Below are 16,207 nucleotides of genomic sequence, written 5' to 3'. Positions count from 1 at the left end.
TAGCCACTTTGGAAAACAGTCTGGCAGTTCCTCAAATGATCAAGCATCGAGTTACCATATGACCCAGCAATTGCAACCCTAGGTAACAACCCCAAGAGATATTAAAACATATGTCCACACAGAAACTTGCATACAAATGTCATAGCAGAATTATTCAAAGCAACAAAAAGGCGGAAACAACCCAAATATCCATCAACAGACAAATGGATAAACCAAATGTGATGCAATCATACAATGGAATATTATTTGTGCATAAGAAGGAATGAAGCACTGACATATGCTATATATGGATGAAGCTTGTAAACATAAGAAGTAAAGAAGCTAGTCACAAAAGACCACATATTATATGTTTCCATTTGTATGAAATGTCCAGAATTGAAACCTATAGAAACAGAAAGTAGATGAGTGGTTGCATAGGGAAGCAACCAGGTTATTAGGAGCATAACAGCTAAAGAATATGGGGTTCCTCTCAAATTGATGAAAAGGTTCTAAACTTGACTATGGAGATGGTTGCACATATGTGAATGTACTAAAAATCATTTAATTGTACACTTTAAATGGGAGAATTGTATGGTATGCGAATTACAGTTCAATAGAGCTATGTCTTATAAAAGGAGAAAACGTTAGATTTCAAGGACTGAGTACAAAAAGAAATGTAAGGTATCTCATTAATTAATTTTTTTTTTTGGCTGCATCGGGTCTTCGTTGCTGTGCACAGGCTTTCTCTAGTTGTGGCAAGAGGGGGCTACTCTTCGTTGCAGTGCACGGGCTTCTCATTGTGGTGGTTCCTCTTGTTGTAGAGCACGGGCTTTAGGCGTGTGGGTTTCAGTAGTTGTGGCTCACGGGCTCTAGAGCGCAGGCTCAGTAGTTGTGGCGCACGGGCTTAGTTAGTCTGGGGCACGTGGGATCTTCCCAGACCAGGGCTCGACCCCGTGTCCCCTGCATTGGCAAGTGGATTCTTAACCACTGTGCCACCAGGGAAGTCCCTCATTAATTAGTTTTAACATTGATTATATTTTGAGACGATAATGTTCCAAGTTGATAAAATATATTATTAAAATTAATTTCACTTGTTTCTTTTCACTTTTTTTAAACATGACTACTTGAAAATTCAAAATGACATATGTGACCCACATTATATTTCTATTGGATGGTGCTGTTTTAGAGATCTTACTTAAAAGACAAACTCTCTGAGCCTCAATTTCCTCATTCTTTATGAAGCAGTTATAATAGTACTGACCTCACAGGGCTGTGGCAGGGATTAAATGAGATAATGGTTTTAAAGAATTTAGCATGTGAACCTTAGCTCTTATTTTAAATGTTGGGTCTTTTTATCAAGGAAGCCCCTGGGTATTACCGAATACAGCCATCATATCAAAAACCTCTAGGAGAAACTTTGAATTTATTTTACTATCATAAACTTATTTTTAGAACTAAAAGGGATCTTAGAAACTACCGCATCCAAGAATTGCCAATTGTCATCTTGCAGATTTATTGTTTAGACCACACCATGGTTTTTAGAAATTGGATCTGAATATCTTTATTGTGAGACTGTGCTCTCCACTTGGCCACAGGCCCAACCACTCCCAATTCCCTTGGCAGAGACTTACATTTGGGTCACCTCTTTGGTGCTGAAGGCATCTGAGTTTGGACTTCGTCTTCAACTGGTCCAAGCCCCTCACTTATCTGCTGAAGAAACGGCAGCCCATGGAGGAGGACACTCAGCGGGAAGGTGCAGAACCAGGACTATAATTCAGTCTGCAGAGAGCCAGGCCAGCACCTCCTCCATACACACCAACGTGTGGAGATCCTGACTGAGGGGGCAGGAACACAAGATGTCCAGCTGTTGTTAGAACATGCAACCCTTGGAGGCCTTGGTGGGACTGTGAGTTGTTCTTTAGTTTACCACTGGAGCAAATCAATCATTACTGTAGGCTATGATAACTTTACTGGAAACCAGTGGGTCATTCTGGTGGGAAGAAAGAGAAGATAGTACCTGGAAATCAATACTTCCAAATAGCCTGGTCTAAGATGCCCCAAATCCAGCCCTCAGTAAATCTGCCAACTAGCCCTCCCTGCACCATTATTTCCTTCCTCACATTTGTTTAGCAAATCAACAAAACTTAACAAAGCTCAATCATTTGATTCCCAGAGTAAACCCACTGAGAAAAAGGTGACCTGGAATAATTATTTCCATTTTATTTTTGAGGGGACTGGACCGACAAGAGGTCAGAAATTGTAGCATGAAGCAAGGACCCAAAGATTTCCCAAAGTTCACTCCATGCATATTTTGTTTTTACCATATCCAAATGCCACCTGCACTATTCCATTTTGTGGGGTTTTTTTTTTAATGGGCACTTACTAATTTTCTTAAGTCAATTGATACTGAGAAGAAATTTTACTTCATTACCTGAAATAGAAAACCATCACTTGCCAAAAATAGATTAATAAATACAATGTAAAATTCTAATCAGAAACCGTTGCCTGGAGAGCTATTAAAAGTCCCAATGTCCAGGCCATACCCCCAGACCTACTAAAACAGAATTCCGGCAGAGGGAGGAGGAGAAGACCAGGCAAAAGTAATTTTTTTTTTTTTTTTTTTGGCGGTACGCGGGCCTCTCTCTGTTGTGGCCTCTCCCATTGCGGAGCACAGGCTCCGGACGCGCAGGCTCAGTGGCCATGGCTCACGGGCCCAGCCGCTCCGCGGCATGTGGGATCTTCCCGGACCGGGGCACGAACCCGTGTTCCCTGCATCGGCAGGCGGACTGTCAACCACTGCGCCACCAGGGAAGCCCCCAAAAGTAATTTTTAAAGCTCTTTTCAAGAAATAGCAGTGTGAGCCAAGGATGAGACCCTCTAGAATTGATACTTCTGCCTTCTAAAACCTCTGCACCTGAGGCCCACTCTCTGTTAAAGAGATCAACAAGTGGTGGAGAGGCATTAAAGACACATCTAGCCCCAAACTGAGACCTCCTCCTCGATGCCTTCAGAAAAACTATGAAATGGAAAAACGTTATCATTTGTGATTTGTAACTGTTTAATGGGTTGTTCCCTTACAGTCTAAAATTACCTCACATAGCACTTGCCCTTTGGAAAACACGGGACCGGTGGTCTAGTTTCTATTTTTGTGCATGTTCCACTCCCACTTCCCAGCCAAAGACTCCATCAAGGTAATTCTGGAGAACCCCTACTCACCTCTGTGTGTTCTCCAGGAGGGACTCCAAATGACTGCACTTACATCACACTTTCAGGCCCATCTTTCTATTTCAAAATGAATCCGTCCAGCAGTTCACATTAGAAAATCTTAAGGCAAAACCACATCTCTGTCTTCTTTCATTTCCTCCCAAGAAGCCCCTCATTTTCACCCAGGAATATCTGGCCCTGGAGATGGTTTAAGTCAGCTGTGCCCTTTTGGATCTTAAACGGAAGTATCAGCAGGAGAGATGGTGCAGAAAGCCACAAGACTTGCAGAGGGGTTTCTGCTATTCAGTTTCTTTTTCTCCCTTCATCTCTGAGCACACACAAGCACTCAATGACAACCTGTCCTGATCAAGGGATGAGTCTAGAATGAAAGCTGGACTTTTGAGTGGAGACTCCTGATCTCCAAGACGTTTCCTCTTCTGGCCTGGGCAGCACCCCTAGAACTGGGTACCTGGCTGCACAGACTCAGGTTTGCAGAGCTGCCCCCAGAGGACAGCATGGCCTCAAGAGCAGGCAGCTTGGTTCACAGACAGAAAATTGAACAAAGCTCTGATCTCCTCACTGCCTATATTTAAAACTCAAATGCTGACACACTACCACCAGCTGAACCCTTCTCTCCTGTTTCCCTTAGAGCCTATGATCCAGCCTCCAGGTCTCCTCCCTGATTCTCTATCCCAAAGCTGCAAAGCTCCTGCTATGTCCGTAAGTCTAAAATGTCCTTCTGCTCCATCCCCACCTGTCCAAAGCCCACCCACCCTCAAGGCTGATTGCAAATGTCACCTCCTCCATGAAGCCTGAGATGACTTCTCCAGCCAAATAATAATAATAATAGAATTAATAATAATAATATTAATAGGTAGCGCTTATCAAGCACTTGCTATTGGCAGGCACTAAGCTAAGAGCTCACATGTTTGATCTTGACCAAATCATACACTAGACAGTATCTCATTATCCCTGCCCTGCCATTTTCTATCTCTGTGACATCTGTCAAGTTACTTTTTCTCTCTATGCCTCATTTTCCTCAGACATCAGTGGGGATTATAATGTATCTTCCTCATAAGGTTGTTGTAACAATAAAATAAATTAATGCACATAAAGCATGACACATGGTTTTTACTCAGTAAGTAGTTCTTGTAAGAACATTACAAGAAGTAAATAATAATGCGTTAGTAGTATCCGCATTTTACAGGTGAGGAAACCAAGGCACAGAGAGTTTAGGGTAAACAGCCCACGTTCAGTGAAGAGCAAGAATTTTACTTCTCTCTCTGGTCCTAAATTGGGCTTTGCTCAGAGTGCTCAACTGTTCTTGTCAATTATTTGCATTCCTGCCTGCTGTCATCTTTCCAGCTTCATTGTTTCACTTTTCCTCCTGTAGACACTAAACTCCAGGGTAGAACAAATGGGTGTCTCCTGGACACTGGGCCCCTGCATTTTTCTAGCGCATTTTCCTAGCCCTCCCCGACTGACCCTCTTCTCCTTGTAACAGTACAGCCTCTCCTTCAAATCTACTGTGACTCCTCCTCCTTCATGTAATCTTGCCTTCAGCCTCCCAAGTGGGCGTGGTCTCTCCACCCCTTCTGTTCCCCTAGCGGTTCATTTGGACTTTGAGCCTTCTCTCATCCTGTCCTGTTTAATAGACATCTGAGCCCTTGGCTTATTTCCACCGCTAAACTGTAAACTCCTTATGAAAAGGGATTAGGGACTTCCCTGGTGGTGCAGTGGTTAAGGCTCCGTTATCCCAATGCAGGGGGCTGGCCAGGGTTTGATCCCTGGTCAGGGAACTAGATCTCACGTGCATGCCACAACTAAGAGTTCACATGCCACAACTAAGGAGCCAGTTAGCCGCAACTAAGGAGCTCACCTGCCGCAACTAAGACCCAGCACAACCAAATAAATATATTTTTTTAAAAAGAAAAAGAAAAGGGATTTACTCTCAACCAAACAATACACTAGGAATTCAATAAAACTTTGATGGATGAAGGAATGGCTGAATAAATAAATAAATGCACTTGTTTTCATGTTTCCTTGGAGAGGATCCCTAGCTTCCTGGATGTGTTTGGTACCTGCATTGCATAGAAAACACTTCTGTCCTGAGCATTTTGAAGAGAAGATAATTGTTCATTCATCGTATTTTTCATGTGGACCAAGGAGATATCAAGAGAAGTTGTATTCGCTATGATTCCTAGTGTAGAATTCTGAGCTGTATTATACCTCGGCAAGTCTTATGCACCCTTTCCAGAGGTTACAATCAGTCAGTACAGTCAAATTCCACCCGTAGACATGTTTGTTGTAGTGATTACAATATTATTTTTAAAACTGAATTGAGGTATAGCCACTTTGGAAGACAGTTTGACAGTTTCTCATAAAACTAAACATACTCTTGGGCTTCCCTGGTGGCGCAGTGGTTGAGAATCTGCCTGCCAATGCAGGGGACGTGGGTTCGAGCCCTGGTCTGGGAAGATCCCACATGCCGTGGAGCAACTAGGCCCGTGAGCCACAAGTACTGAGCCTGCGCGTCTGGAGCCTGTGCTCCGCAACAGGAGAGGCCACGATAGTGAGAGGCCCGCGCACCGCGATGAAGAGTGGCCCCCGCTCGCCGCAACTGGAGAAAGCCCTCACACAGAAACAAAGACCCAACGCAGCCAAAAATAAAATATAAATTAATTAATTAATTTTAAAAAAAAGAGTAGCTCCTGCTCTCCACAACTAGAGGAAGCCTGCACGCAGCGGCGAAGACCCAACGCAGCCAAAAATAAAATATAAATAAACATACTCTTACTATACAAGCCAGCAATCATGCTCCTTGGTATCTACCCAAAGGAGTTGAAAACTTATGTCCACACAAAAACCTGCAAATGGTTTTTATAAAGTTTATAGCAGCTCTATTCATAGTTGCCAAAGATGTCTTTCAGTAGATTAATAGATAAACTATGGTATATCCAGACAATGGAATATTATTCAGCACTAAAAAGCAATGAACTATCAAATAATGAAAAGACACAAAGGAACTTTAAATGCATATTTACAAAGTGAAAGAAGCCAGCCTGAAAAGGCTACATACTGTATGATTTCAACTACATAACATTCTGGTAAAAGCAAAATTATGAAGACAGTAAAAAGATCAGTGGCTGCCAGGAGTTGAGGAGGGGAGGGATGAATAGGTAGAGGGCAGAGGATTTTTAGGACAGTGAAAACACTCCACATGATACCACAATTATGGATACATGTCATTACAGATTTGTCTAAACCGACAGAACGTACAATGCCAAGAGTGAACTCTAATGTAAATTATGGGCTCTGAATGATAATGACATGTCAACGTAGGTTCACCAGTTTTAACAAAGGTACCACTCTGATGGGGATGCTGATAATGGGGGAAGCTGTGCATGTGTGGGGGGCAGGGGGTTTATGTGAAATCTCTGTACCTTCCCCTCAGTTTTGCTGTAAACCTTAAACTGATATTAAAAATGAAGTCTAAATTTTGAAAAATTGAATTTGAATGCATTTAGATGGGACATGACTGTCCTAGTATTCTGATGTCTCCAGGACCATCCAGAACCATATACACGGCACCCTTCACTTGTTTACCTTTTTTTTTTTTTTTTTTTTTTTTTTTGCAGTACGCGGGCCTCTCACTGTTGTGGCCTCTCCAGTTGCGGAGCACAGGCTCCGGACGCACAGGCTCAGCGGCCATGGCTCACGGGCCCAGCTGCTCTGCGGCATGTGGGATCTTCCCGGACCGGGGCACGAACCCACATCCCCTGCATCAGCAGGCGGACTCTCAACCACTGCACCACCAGGGAAGCCCTGTTTACCTTTTCTACCTAGCTGCTAAAAGCCCTAGATTTTGTCATCCTGCAAGTTTAGGCTAATAAAGGGTCTTTACTTCAAGCCTTAACTCCAAAAAGTTCCAATAGAACAATGAGATCATCTCAACAAAGACAGAATACAATATTCAGGACTTCCCTGGTGGTCCAATGGTTAAGAATCGGTCCTGCAATGCAGGGGACGCCGGTTCGATCCCTGGTCTAGGAAATAAGATCCCACATGCCGCGGAGCAACTAAGCCTGCGCACTAAAACTACTGAGCCTGCGCACTCTGGAGCCCATGTGCCACAACTAGAGAGAAGCCCACACACCACAATGAAGAGCCCACGCACCTCAACGAATGATCTCGCGTGGGGCAACTAAGACCCGACTCAGACAAAAAATAAATAAATATTTTAAAATAAATAAATACAATATTCAAGTGGATATTGAAGAAAATGAGATATGAGCATCTGGAACTGTAATCAAGGACTATCTTGGTGTGTTTGTTAGTTTTATGACCAAGTACCCTGAGAGCTCTTGCAACTTTCAGAAGTGCCTGAGTATTCACTGGGAAATATTTTTATAAGTTATTAATCAACAGCACCAATTCTGTGCTCAACATTGTTCTAAAGATTGAAAGACTTACAAAAGAAAGAGAAAATAGGCATCTTGGCTCAAAGAACCTTATAATCTATTTATCTAGTCCTGGATAACAGGAGTCTCAAAAAAAAACAAGTACTGAATGTCTGTTGTAAGCCAGGTCCTGTTCATAGAGCATATGAATCCTCTTTGTTCAGTATCTCCTCTAATCTTCACAACAGCCCTTTGTGGTAGGTACTAGAAAAACCATCCCCATTGTAACATGAGGAAAGTACAGCACAGAAAGATCGAGTACCCTTCCCAACGCCATATAAACAATAAATGGTAGTTGTTGTTTAAGCATCTGGGCTCTTAGAGACCATTACGTTTAACTATGCCCTATATTCCACCTCAAAAGGTAGCACGAGCTTACTTTAAATGTAATATGTAGTGAGGAAAGGTGGCTCCAGTCTAGGTCATCCACGTTCGAAGGGATATATTGCTATTTTCCATCCCCACTCCCAGCCCCCAATAAAGCCATGCTTTTTTAATTTTGTTAATTGACCACTGGAACCACTCTCCATGTGGCAAACCGTGACAAGTCAGTGGATCCAGGAGGGAACCCAGATGACTACACCTTGCAAAGAGAACTTGGACCCTTCAATATGCCAACAAGTGCAAAATTTCCAAGGCTAGGGATTTCCCCCAGGGAAGTATCTCTCTCTCTCTCTCTCTGATAATCTACCAGATAGAAGGAGATGGCCTAAGCCAACCTAAGAGCGCTTCTTCATTCAGAGTGGATTTTCTCATGCCTAAAGTGTTGACCAATGAGGACACATTTCACCTCTGAGTGATACTGTGGATTCTCCAGCTGATTTCCTGGGTCCAGCCATCACAAGGATGATATAAGGTTATCTCCATGCAAAATGGTTTCATCAGTGTCTCAACCACCCTGGAAAATTTGCATAAATGATGTCATGCAGAAAGAGAAAGTTAAACTGCCTTCAAGTCAACTGGTTCTACTGGCTACTGTTCATTCATTGAAACAACACGGTGCTTATACTGCATCAAGGTTCTGGAGCATTCCAAATACAGGTCTGCTCATCTGCTCACTAATCCTCACACTTTCTCTCAGTCACCAAGAATGGCATCCATCTAAAGAAACAGATGACGGCTTCCCTGGTGGCGCAGTGGTTGAGAGTCCGCCTGCCGATGCAGGGGGCGCGGGCTCGTGCCCCGGTGGGAGGATCCCGCGTGCCGCGGAGCGGCTGGGCCCGTGAGCCATGGCCGCTGAGCCTGCGCGTCCGGAGCCTGTGCTCCACAACTGGAGAGGCCGCAGCAGTGGGAGGCCCGCGTACCGGAAAAAAAAAAAAAAAAAAGAAACAGATGAGAGCAACCAAAGGAATGTGTTGGTAGAGCTAGGTGTTGAATTCCTTTTCTGCATGTTCTATAATCATCTTCTGGCCGGATGTTCCTGATTACGAGGGTCAACGCCCCAAGGCTTAGCCAGTTTAACTGCGGGTTCTGACAACAACCAACCCTTCAGAATCCTGGCATTCATTGCTTCATCAGGGGCCCCCAAATCTCTATTGCACATTGCATGCTCATTTCCTCTGTTCAACAGCACATGCTTTCATGCTGTTGCTGAAGATCTGTACTCATTTCTCACCTTTCCCCTCCTCTCCTCTATCCAAAGCAGCCAGGCTGGCTTAGCACTCTGGGGCCACCCCTATTGATTTATGCGCAAATAGGACACAATTTCCAGAAAGGTGGTGATTTTCCTTCCTGGAATTCTCACACATAATGTTACTATGTGCTCAAATATGGATTTGAGAAAGGATTTAGCGGCAAAGGAATATATTCGTTCCACAGTCTGAAAGTAATATGTCTATTTCTGTGGTCCCCCAACTGTATACCAAGTCACCCCAAGGCACCATATAAATTCACGGAAGTGCTAGGAGATACTTGAAATTCCCTAAGGGAAACGTGAAATACTCAGCATCTGTTGAACACTGCACCAATTTAGGGTTGTTCAATGTCAACATTATATCATGCTGCATTCCTTTCAATGATGGCATATCTTTGCAAAATCATGTTTTCTGCAGTAACTGTGATAAAAAAAAAAAAAAACCAAGTCCCATAAGGAAGTCTGTGGAACAGGAAATAAAGGTGGCAGCGTCCAATCTGATTCCAAAGTTTGAGTTGTTGTCCAGTGCCCAACAGGCATGTGCATCCCATTAGTAACCAGGTGATTTAACAATGCAATAAAAATAGGATTATTTTCTTTCAATTTATGAGTATCATTTTTTCAAATGACTGCTAAAAAGTTGTTAGGACATAAAGACATTACATTGTTTGGAACTAACTACTTAATAAATGGAACCATTATGTATTTCTTTTGGCCTAAGGGCACCATGAAAAAAATCACTGGGGTACTAAGGGCTCCATAAACTGAGACGGTTTGGAAACCTCTGGTCCAGTCAATAATGCTTTGCAGCTCTCAGGGACCTCATTTGTACCTGATCTTGGTTTGGATGTTGGGGCTGCTTCAGTTCAGTGGCTTTTCTACCTTTTGGTGCTCAAGGTGCCAGTACACAAGGTCTTTGTGATATAGCATCTAGCCCAGGCCTGTCTCAGCCTTGCTGGGCGTCCCTCCTCTCTGTCCTCCATGCTCTGCTCACAATGACCTCCTTTCAGTTCCTCACACACAGCAAGCCCGTTCCCATGATGGAGATGTCTTGCTGGCACGTCTTGCTGCCTCTTATCCTGGTTTACTCTCAGGTCCCATCTTAAATTCCACCTCATCAGAAAGGCCTCCCGTGACCTTTTTTTTTTGGCCACACTGTGCGGCATGTGGGATCCTAGTTCCCTAATACGGGACTGAACCCGTGCCCCCAAGATTTGAAGCACGGAGTCTTAAACACTGGACCACAAGCCTCCCCTGACCTATTACAGTGAGGTCTCCCTGTTATCCTGTCTCACCCACAGTTCATTTCCCTCATATGATTTTATCCTCTGCATATACATGTTTACCTCTGTGGGGACACAGTCTGTCTGCTCACAGCTGTGTCCACTGAACTTAGCACAGTGACTTAGCACATAACTGTCATTCAAGAAATCGCTGTGGACATAAAAAGGTGTAGTGGTGACGGCGGGGAAAATGGCGGAAGAGTAAGACGCGGAGTTCACCTTCCTCCCCACAGATACATCAGAAATACATCTACACGTGGAACAACTCCTACAGAACACCTACTGAACGCTGGCAGAAGACTTCAGACCTCCCAAAAGGCAAGAAACTCCCCACATACCTGGGTAGGGCAAAAGAAAAAAGAATAAACAGAGACAAAAGGATAGGGACGGGACCTGCACCAGTGGGAGGGAGCTGTGAAGGAGGAAAGCTTTCCACACACTAGGAAGCCCCTTCGCGGGCAGAGACTGCGGGAGGCGGAGGGGGGGAGCTTCGGGGCCGCGGAGGAGAGCACAGCAACAGGGGTGCAGAAGGCAAAGCGGAGATATTCCCACACAGAGGATCAGTGCCGACCAGCACTCACCGGTCCTAGAGGCTTGTCTGCTCACCCGCCAGGGCGGGCGAGGCTGGGAGCTGAGGCTCGGGCTTCGGTCGGAGTGCAGGGAGAGGACTGGGGTTGGCGGCGTGAACACAGCCTGCAGGGGGTTTGTGCACCACGGCTAGCCAGGAGGGAGTCCGGGGAAAAGTCTGGACCTCCTGAAGAGCCAAGAGACTTTTCCTTCCCTCTTTGTTTCCTGGTGCACGAGGAGAGGGGATTAAGAGCGCTGCTTAAAGGAGCTCCAGAGACGGGCACGAGCCGCGGCTAACAACGCGGACCCCAGAGACGGGCATGAGACACTAAGGCTGCTGCTGCTGCCACAAGAAGCCTGTGTGCGAGCACAGGTCACTCTCCACACCTCCCCCCTTCCGGGGAACCTGTGCAGCCCGCCGCTGCGAGGGTCCCGTGATCCAGGGACAACTTCCCCGGGAGAACGCACGGCGCGCCTCAGGCTGATGCAACGTCACGCTGGCCTCTGCCGCCGCAGGCTCGCCCCGCCTCCGTGCCCCTCCCTCCCCGCGGCCTGAGTGAGCCAGAGCCCCCGGAGCAGCGGCTCCTTTAACCCCGTCCTGTGTGAAGAACAGATGCGCCCCTCCGGCGAAGAACAGATGCCCTCCGGCGACTTACACGCAGAGGCAGGGCCAAATCCAAAACTGAGCCCCGGGAGCTATGCAAACAAAGAAGACAAGGGGAAATCTCTCCCAGCAGCCTCAGGAGCAGCGGATTAAATCTCCACAATCAACTTGATGTACCCTGCATCGGTGGAATACCTGAATAGACAACAAATCATTCCAAATTGAGGAGGTGGACTTTGAGAGCAAGATTTATTATTTTTTCCCCTTTTCCTCTTTTTGTGAGTGTGTATGTGTATGCTTCTGTGTGAGATTTTGTCTGTATAGCTTTGCTTTCACTGTTTATCCTAGGGTTCTATCCTTTTTTTTTTTTTTTACTTTTTAAAAAAATTTTTTTCTTAATAATTATTTTTTATTTTAATAACTTTATTTTATCTTACTTTATTTTATTTTATCCTCTTTCTTTATTTCTACTTTTTCTCCCTTTTATTCTGAGCTGTGTGGATGAAAGGCTCTTGGTGCTGCAGCCAGGAGTCAGTGCTGTGCCTCTGAGGTGCGAGAGCCAACTTCAGGACACTGGTCCACAAGAGACCTCCCAGCTCCACGTAATATCAAATGGCGAAAATCTCCCAGGGATCTCCATCTCAACACCAACACCCAGCTTCACTCAACGACCAGCAAGCTACAGGGCTGGACACCCTATGCCAAACAACTAGCAAGACAGGAACACAACCGCACCCATTAGCAGAGAGGCTGCCTAAAATCATAGTAAGTCCACAGACACGCCAAAACACACCACCAGACGTGGACTTGCCCACCAGAAAGACAAGACCAGCCTCATCCACCAGAACACAGGCACTAGTCCCCTCCACCAGGAAGCCTACACAACCCACTGAACCAACTTTAGCCACTGGGGACAGACACCAAAAACATCGGGAACTACGAACCTGCAGCCTGCAAAAACGAGACCCCAAACACAGTAAGATAAGCAAAATGAGAAGACAGAAAAACACACAGCAGATGAAGGAGCAAGATAAAAACCCACCAGACCTCACAAATGAACAGGAAATAGGCAGTCTACCTGAAAAAGAACTCAGAATAATGATAGTAAAGATGATCCAAAAATCTTGGAAACAGAATAGAGAAAATGCAAGAAACATTTAACAAGGACCTAGAAGAACTAAAGATGAAACAAGCAACGATGAACAACACAATAAATGAAATTAAAAGTACTCTAGATGGGATCAATAGCAGAATAACTGAGGCAGAAGAACGGATAAGTGACCTGGAAGATAAAATAGTGGAAATAACTACTGCAGAGCAGAATAAAGAAAAAAGAATGAAAAGAACTGAGGACAGTCTCAGAGGCCTCTGGGACAACATTAAATGCACCAACATTCGAATCACAGGGATTCCAGAAGAAGAAGAGAAAAAGAAAGGGACTGAGAAAATATTTGAAGAGATTGTAGTTGAAAACTTCCCTAATATGGGAAAGGAAATAGTTAATCAAGTCCAGGGAGCACAGAGAGTCCCATACAGGATAAATCCAAGGAGAAAAATGCCAAGACACATATTAATCAAACTGTCAAAAATTAAATACAAAGAAAGCATATTAAAAGCAGCAAGGGAAAAACAACAAATAACACACAAGGGAATCCCCATAAGGTTAACAGCTGATCTTTCAGCAGAAACTCTGCAAGCCAGAAGGGAGTGGCAGGACATATTTAAAGTGATGAAGGAGAAAAATCTACAACCAAGATTACTCTACCCAGCAAGGATCTCATTCAGATTTGATGGAGAAATTAAAACCTTTACAGACAAGCAAAAGCTGAGAGAGTTCAGCACCACCAAACCAGCTTTACAACAAATGCTAAAGGACCTTCTCTAGGCAAGAAACACAAAAGAAGGAAAACAACTACAATAACAAACCCAAAACAATTAAGAAAATGGGAATAGGAACATACATACCGATAATTACCTTAAATGTAAATGGATCAAATGCTCTCGCCAAAAGACACAGACTGGCTGAATGGATAAAAAAAACAAGACCCATATATTTGCTGTCTACAAGAGACCCACTTCAGACCTAGAGACACATACAGACTGAAAGTTAAGGATGGAAAAAGATATTCCATGCAAATGGAAACCAAAAGAAAGCTGGAGTAGCAATTCTCATATCAGACAAAATAGACTTTAAAATAAAGACTATTAGAAGAGACAAAAAAGGACACTACATAATGATCAAGGGATCGATCCAAGAAGAAGATATAACAATTGTAAATATTTATGCACCCAACATAGGAGCACCTCAATACATAAGGCAAATACTAACAGCCATAAAAGGGGAAATCGACAGTAACACATTCATAGTAGGGGACTTTAACACCCCACTTTCACCAATGGACAGATCATCCAAAATGAAGATAAATAAGGAAACACAAGCTTTAAATGATACATTAAACAAGATGGACTTAATTGATATTTATAGGACATTCCATCCAAAAACAACAGAATACATATTTTTCTCAAGTGCTCATGGAACATTCTCCAGCACAGATCATATCTTGGGTCACAAATCAAGCCTGGGTAAATATAAGAAAATTGAAATTGTATCAAGTATCTTTTCCGACCACAACACTATGAGACTAGATATCAATTACAGGAAAAGATCTGTAAAAAATACAAACACATGGAGGCTAAACAATACACTACTTAATAACGAAGGGATCGCTGAAGAAATCAAAGAGGAAATCAAAAAATACCTAGAAACAAATGACAATGGAGACATGATGACCCAAAACCTATGGGATGCAGCAAAAGCAGTTCTAAGAGGGAAGTTTATAGCAATACAATCCTACTTTAAGAAACAGGAAACATCTCGAATTAACAACCTAACCTTGCACCTAAAGCAATTAGAGAAAGAAGAAGAAAAAAACCCCAAAGTTAGCAGAAGGAAAGAAATCATAAAAATCAGATCAGAAATAAATGAAAAAGAAATGACGGAAACGATAGCAAAGCTCAATAAAACTAAAAGCTCGTTCTTTGAGAAGATAAACAAAATTGATAAACCATTAGCCAGACTCATCAAGAAAAAAAGGGAGAAGACTCAAATCAATAGAATTAGAAATGAAAAAGGAGAAGTTACAACTGACACTGCAGAAATACAAAAGATCATGAGAGATTACTACAAGCAACTCTATGCCAATAAAATGGACAACCTGGAAGAAATGGACAAATTCTTAGAAATGCACAACATTCCAAGACTGAATCAGGAAGAAATAGAAAATATGAACATACCAATCAGAAGCACTGAAATTGAAACTGTGATTAAAAATCTTCCAACAAACAAAAGCCCAGGACCAGATGGCTTCACAGGTGAATTCTATCAAACATTTAGAGAAGAGCTAACACCTATCTTTCTCAAACTCTTCCAAAATATAGCAGAGGGAGGAACACTCCCAAACTCATTGTACGAGGCCACCATCACCTTGATACCAAAACCAGACAAGGATGTCACAAAGAAAGAAAACTACAGGCCAGTATCACTGATGAACATAGATGCAAAAATCCTCAACAAAATACTAGCAAACAGAATCCAATAGCACATTAAAAGGATCATACACCATGATCAAGTGGGCTTTATTCCAGGAATGCAAGGATTCTTCAATATACGCAAATCAATCAATATGATAAACCATATTAACAATTGAAGGAGAAAACCATATGATCATCTCAATAGATGCAGAGAACGCTTTCGACAAAATTCAACACCCATTTATGATAAAAACACTGCAGAAAGTAGGCATAGAGGGAACTTTCCTCAACATAATAAAGGCCATATATGACAAACCCACAGCCAACATCATCCTCAATGGTGAAAAACTGAAAGCATTTCCACTAAGATCAGGAACAAGACAAGGTTGCCCACTCTCACCACTCTTATTCAACATAGTTTTGGAAGTTTTAGCCACAGCAATCAGAGAAGAAAAGGAAATAAAAGGAATCCAAATTGGAAAAGAAGAAGTAAAGCTGTCACTGTTTGCAGATGACATGATACTATACATAGAGAATCCTAAAGACGCTACCAGAAAACTACTAGAGCTAATCGATGAATCTGGTAAAGTAGCAGGATACAAAATTAATGCACAGAAATCTCTGGCATTCCTATACACTAATGATGAAAAATCTGAAAGTGAAATCAAGAAAACACTCCCATTTACCATTGCAACAAAAAGAATAAAATATCTAGGAATAAACCTACCTAAGGAGACAAAAGACCTGTAGGCAGAAAATTATAAGACACTGATGAAAGAAATTAAAGATGATACAAATAGATGGAGAGATATACCATGTTCTTGGATAGCAAGAATCAACATTGTGAAAATGACTCTACTACCCAAAGCAATCTACAGATTCAGTGCAATCCCTATCAGACTACCACTGGCATTTTTCACAGAACTAGAACAAAAAATTTCACAAT

At 43.1% G+C, this 16,207-nt stretch overlaps 1 long non-coding RNA gene across 2 annotated transcripts in view; it reads right to left on the bottom strand.

Annotated features, from left to right (window-relative positions):
• Positions 1 to 16,207, bottom strand: part of LOC114892821 — a 54,718-nt gene that overhangs the window by 33,904 nt on the left and 4,607 nt on the right. Inside the window, exon 3 of one of the 2 annotated variants that reach the window (XR_003792779.1) lies at positions 1,611 to 1,969. The exons of the other annotated variant lie outside the window; for it this stretch is intronic. This is a non-coding gene — a long non-coding RNA (uncharacterized LOC114892821). The remainder of the gene's footprint in view (positions 1 to 1,610; positions 1,970 to 16,207) is intronic. 2 annotated transcript variants of the gene reach the window in all.

The sequence above is a fragment of the Monodon monoceros genome, unplaced genomic scaffold (genome assembly GCF_005190385.1).
Source record: "Monodon monoceros isolate NGI ecotype Baffin Bay Population unplaced genomic scaffold, NGI_Narwhal_1 Super_Scaffold_12, whole genome shotgun sequence".
Lineage (NCBI taxonomy): Eukaryota > Metazoa > Chordata > Mammalia > Artiodactyla > Monodontidae > Monodon > Monodon monoceros.
Note: the sequence above shows the minus strand (reverse complement) of the source record. Positions and strands in the feature narration are given on the sequence as shown.